The following is a 6,000-nucleotide window of genomic DNA, read 5'->3' as shown; positions in this document are numbered from 1 at the left end:
CGCCCCGGCCTGGCGCCCCCACCCCCACCCCCCCTTGCGCCCAGCCGCCGCAGCCCTGGGGCCCCGCGCAGGGCCATCTTGGCTCCCCGCGGGGCGCCGCCGGAGCCGGGCCCGCCCGCCGACTGGGCGCCCCCCGCGGGGACCCCCCCCCCCGCGCCTGCAAACTTTCCCGGGGGGCGGGGGAAGGGGGAGGGGAAGGGGAAGGGGGGAGGGGGAGGGACGGGGGTGGGGTGGGGGAGGGGCTGCTCCGGTCTGTGCCACCTGTAAGGTTAGTAGTTCGGACGGCCGTCGGGCCCGGGGTGACCGCGTTGGCGTGGCACAGGCTGGAAATATCCGTAAATACGCGAGAGCCCTGGATTCGGTTTCAGTGGGGGAGACGCAGGAGACAGAAAGGCAGGGGGTCCCTGTGGCACTGGGTCGTGTCTGGACGTCCGAGGCCGCCGCCTCCTTAATGAATTAATGCTTCTCCCCCGCTGGGAAGGCGAATTCCAATCCGCGTGGCTCCTGACCGAGGGGGTGTTGTGAAAACACCAGCCCCCCCCACCCCCACCCCCACCCCTCCCCAGCCCATCAGGGGCCATTCCCTGAAGTTTTCGGGGGGGGGATTTCGGGGGAGTCCTGTTATTTTTAAAACCGGGAATCTCAGCGACCTCTTGGACGACTTCAGCTAACCGCTTATGTTACAATATCAGCAGAATGGGTCGCGATACCCTCGGCGGTCAGTGTCACCATGGTGACATTTTTACTCTCTGATTAGAACCTTCCCGACCGGGCTCCTTGCTGTGTCTTGAGCCGCGTGCCCGGGTCTGTCTCAACCGCCTTGGGGTCTTCGTGTCGATGAGAGGGTGCGTGATTCAGGAAAGCAGAGACAGGATGCCCTCAAGTTTTCCCTCCCGGCTGCTTGCGCTCCCTGGGAGATCATTTCAGTACACGTAAAGAATGGTGATGTACAGACGGGATGATGTCAGAGCTCCGAGGACACTTTCTGTGCAGGCCCTCATGATTAATTCAGACCGAAGTAGTTGTTGGCCGCTGCTGTGTTGCACAGCCCAATGTGTATATGTGTGTATGCAGACGACGTAAGAGATGGGTTTTCTGACAAGGACCGCTCTCCAGTCCAGTCGTTGCTGGAAATGAGGCGGAAAAACGACAGTTTAGGATTGTATGGCTTTTGCAAAATGGGTGACTTCTAAAGCTTATAAAAATAGTGCGTGTGTGTGTGTGTGTGTGTGTGTGTGGTGGGGAGTTTATTTTGGTGGGGGTAGGGATGCTGATAGTTTGAAAAAGCTGTATACATTTATTATTTATTATTATTATTATTATTATTATTATTATTATTTTGGTTAAAAAATGTTGAGCTTCCCAGTGCTGGGCATAGACTCTAGTGCTGGGCATACAGCAGAGAGTTAGTTGGGCATTCTCCTCCCTCCTGATGAGACGGGGCAGGAAAGACAGTCCGCAGGTACATAAGAAAACTTACTCATGGAGAAGAGTGTTAGGAAGGTAAGAAGCGGGGTTTTGCGATGGAAGATAAGAGGAGTGTGTGGTGTGCTTCGATAAGAGGGGTGGAGAAGACCTGTCTGGAAAGATGACTGTCGTGCTCCGGGCAGAGGGGACACTGTGTGTGTGTGAAGCTTCCAGAATGGGGAGGAGCTTGCGGTGGTGCCCTTGTGGTTGGGCAATATTCTGAGGCTCTCCATTCTTCTCTGCCACCTCTGTGTTTCTGATGTCTAGTAACCTTTCCAACAAGCGGAACCTAGTTTTAAAAGGGAGAAGGCGGACATAGACTTCTCTTTGGATTATTGATGAATTTTCTTTTACCAGCACCATGTCTAGCCTTGATTGGCTGAGGAACCTGCTAGTTATAAGTGTCTTGTTCTTGAACCTTTTTTTGCTGACTCAGAACGAAGAGAAGCACCTGAAAGTCGCCGGATGTTGTCTAGTGCAATCCAGGTTATAATCCATGAGCTTAAAGAGCAGTTGAGGACCTTTTTTGTTTACTTTGTATGCTTAGAGCCCAACCTTTCATGCTTCCTCTGCTAGAGACCTTTGGTTTTAGATCGGGCTTCAGACCCTTAGAAGATGTTTGGTATATACCACCCCCTTCCTCCAATCTGTTTCTACTTGCTGCCCTGTAAAACATTGCCTTCCTGGGACGTGTTAATGACCCTCCTCTTTCAAACAGCTAGTTGCAGGACTTATGGAACACATTTCATCTAACAGACATGTGAGGTCCTTCTGTGTGATAAGCTCTGTGCTGGGCACTGGATAACCCTGTACACTGTTTTCATGGCTTGACATTTGTGACCCAAGAGTGTGGTCCACATTGGGAAGTATTGTTTTCCTAATGCCATAACATTTAAGAGCTCTGGAGTCCTGGATTTAAATCCCCTTGTCAGGATTTAAGATTTTTGTGACCTAGGGCAAGATACTCAACCTCTCTAACCCTCAGGTTTTCAGTTGGAAAGTAGGAATAATGCTCACTTCACAGGTTCTTGGTGAATGCATGTAGGGCATGGGTCTGACATAGTAAGGATGTGATACATGTCAGCCATCATCATTGTTTTAATGTTTTTTTTTCTTTAATGTTTATTTGGGGGGGGGGGGAGGGAGGGAGACACAGAATCTAAAGCAGACTCCAGGCTCCGAGCTGTCAGCACAGCCCGACACGGGGCTCGAACTCACGAACCGTGACATCATGACCTGAGCCGAAGCAGGACACTTGACCCACTGAGCCACCCAGGCGCCTCCCTCCATCATCATTGTTAATAGCAACAATGCGTTGTTTGTAATATGGTGTCATTAATAGTCTCTTTCACTATTAGTAGATGAGTCCCTAACCCCTCATGATCTACTACACATTTTCTTTAGCTTCATTATTACTGGGTCCCACCCTTCTCACTAATCTGCTGATTTCTGCTTTTCATTATTGAGCCTTTCCTTTAAGAATATCCCTGATGGGTCTTTATTCTACCTGGATTCAGGAAACTGCTCACTCCTCTGCAGGCGCTGTGACTTGGGGCATTTACTCACCTTTTCTGAACTCTGAGTTTCTCATCTGCTAAAATAGGAATAATACCCATATGGCCGGGCTGTTGTGAGGGTCACGTTATTAGAGTAATGCACATGGAAATGTTTGGAAAATTATAAACTATCAGAAAAAAGGATTATTATTAGACATGGTTATTTACCTCCTTGAGTTACTATTTGCTTAAAATGTATAGATTTGAAAGCTCTCATAAACACAAGAAGTTTATTCTAGAAGACTTAAAGCAGGGGAATATATAAAACTTCCTTAAACTTTACTCTGGTAGTTTAAATGTGGTTAGAATAGTTAGAACCTGCAATTGATTCTGAAGGATCAGTTCTGGAGGCATTTGTAAAGTACTTGTTACAGGAAATAGTCCTAAAGTATACATTGTAGTATACAAAGTATACAAGGTATACATTGTATACAAAGTTTACAAAGTATACATTGTATACAATGTAAAGTATACATTGTAGGTACCTCTCATAATGAGCTGTTCTAGGCAGGCAGTTTTTCCTTTTTTCTTCTTGGGTCTTAAATGCAGATGTGTAACAAAACTTATGGACCAGTCCAGTCCTTACCTACTTAGCTTCACCTGAACAGTTAATAAATATCAATTTTTAAAAAATGTTTATTATTTTTGATGGGGGGGGGGCAGAGAATCCCAAGCAGCCTCTACGCTGCCAGTGCAGAGCCTGACACGAGGCTCAGTCCTACGGCTGTGAGGTCGTGACCCGAACCGAAATCAAGAGTCAGATGCTTAACTGACTGAGCCACCAGGGCACCCATATAAATAAATACCATTTTAAATGAAAAGATGATAGCTTGATTGTTCTTAAACACACACAAAATAATGTACGGCCTGGCAGCTATGATTAATAATGCCATATTGCATATTTGAGAGCTGCTAACAGTAAATCTTAAAAGTTCTCATCACAAGAATAAAAGTTGTTTGTGTATGCGATGGATGTTAACAAGACTTACTATGGTGACCATTTTTGGAGATATACACGTATCGACTCATTAAGTTGTACACCTGAAACTAATGTAATGTCAGCTATACCTCAATTTAAAAAAAATGCAAAAATAAACACAAAACTTTCAAGTGTAATGATGCATATCTGTTAAGAAAAAAAATGAAGATTTAAAATCAATGCACTTTTTTTTTCTCCCAGTAATATTGAAATACATAAAAGATGTGGGAAATACCCTATCTGTGATTATATTTGACTATTTGTTTTACCAGTTAGTCTGTGCTTTTCAAGAACTACGGGGAGATTCCTTTATCTGGATTTTAAAGAACTGAACTGTGCAGACAGTGGATATAGTTCCAAACCCTAGAATTTCTTGCCTTTTCTTCCCAGTGTGCTGAGTACTATTTCTCTACCATTTATTTGACATAACCTAAAACAAGCGCAGCTTAGCAAATTGGTCCCCCCGCAAAGCACACTGCATTTCTGTGCTCTCTTGAAAATCAAGCAATCCTGATCTTCAAAGACAAAAAGTAGAAAAACCATGCTTTCAGCACACTTTCTCACCTTTCGCTGTCACGTGCTTTCTAGTGAATGTGTCCTAAAACTTGTTTTGAGATGGGATATTAGCTAACCCTGTGTTTTGAGTCCTGTTGTCTTCTTTCCGAAATGTCTCTGTTTTCCTTCCGCTTTGTTTACCTAATCAGAGAGGCTGGATGGATTTGGGCGCATAGAGTTTCCCCGATTTCTAGGGGTCAGGAGATCACAGCTCCTTCATACGTAATCCAGGTCAGTCTCCTCTGCGACCTCCATGTCTCAGAGGTAGAGATACGGCCCAAATTACACAACCTGGGAAACTGTAATTCAGGTTTAAACTTAAGAAGGGAAACTGATAGTTAACACGGGTCTTTTCCATGGTCTCTACCTAATTTGATGCTCACCAGCACCCTCGAAGGGGGAGGTGGGCACAGTCCCCTTTTGTAGATTAGGGAACTGACCACTTCAGGTAATTTGCCCCAGTGGAGGCAGGTTTTAACCCAGCCTTTCTTCTTCCTGGTCAATAACACAGTTTCACACAGGTTCTCTGAGCTCTAAGTCATTTCAGCCATCAGGTCTGAGGGAAGAATGTTTGCCAGCAGAGATGCAGATTCAGGAATAGAAAGGGGAGATTATTTTAAGTTGCAGTCAGGGGGTGGGAGCTCTAAGCCGCCAGCCATGTTTGGGTTGTTTCTGGAGCCTTGTCCTTCCTGATGCTCCTTTTTATGTCACAGTTCTAAACTTGCTGGAGGGTCGACAGCAGCATTTTGAATTAGGGGGCGTTTTTCTTTCTTTTTCTTTTTTAAAAAATTTTTTTAAAATTTATTTTTGAGAGAGACACAGAGTGAGTGGGAGAGGGGCAGAGAGAGGGAGAGAGAGGGAGACACAATCCGAAGCAGGCTCCAGGCTCTGAGCTGTCAGCACAGAGCCCCACATGGGGCTCGAACCCACGAACCATGAGATCATAACCTGAGCTGAAGTCGGATGCTTAACCGACTGAGCCACCCAGGTGCCCTAAACAAAATTTTTTTTTAATGTTTACTTTTGAGAGAGAGAGAGAGAGAGACAGACAGACAGAGTGCAAGCAGGGGAGGGTCAGAGAGAGGGAGACACAGAATCCGAAGCAGGCTCCAGGCTCTGAGCTGTCGGCACAGAGCCCTATGTGGGGCTCGAACCCACGAACTGTGAGATCATGACTTGAGCCGAAGTCAGACACTTAACCCACTGAGCCACCCAGGCGCCCCTGGAACATTTTAATTACGCATTGGCCCGGGGGGGCAGTATAGGTTTGAAAGGTAGTGGAACTCTTTCAACACTACACATGCCATGGCAAAGGAACCCAGTTAGCAAAAGAGTTCATAATTGATGTCAGCATCCTGACTACATCTGTCATCTGGGGCAAATTACTGTCTCTGCTTTGTTTCTACCCTTATCCCCCCAGCTCCAGAAGAGGAGACACAGCCT

At 46.4% G+C, this 6,000-nt stretch overlaps 1 protein-coding gene across 2 annotated transcripts in view; it reads left to right on the top strand.

The window, feature by feature from the left end:
- The window catches only part of MAP2K4 (mitogen-activated protein kinase kinase 4), a 136,328-nt gene that overhangs the window by 655 nt on the left and 129,673 nt on the right, over positions 1-6,000 (top strand). The gene's annotated exons all lie outside the window — the stretch shown is intronic.

This window comes from Panthera uncia, chromosome E1 (assembly GCF_023721935.1).
Source record: "Panthera uncia isolate 11264 chromosome E1, Puncia_PCG_1.0, whole genome shotgun sequence".
Lineage (NCBI taxonomy): Eukaryota > Metazoa > Chordata > Mammalia > Carnivora > Felidae > Panthera > Panthera uncia.
This window is presented reverse-complemented; position numbering and strand designations above follow the sequence as displayed.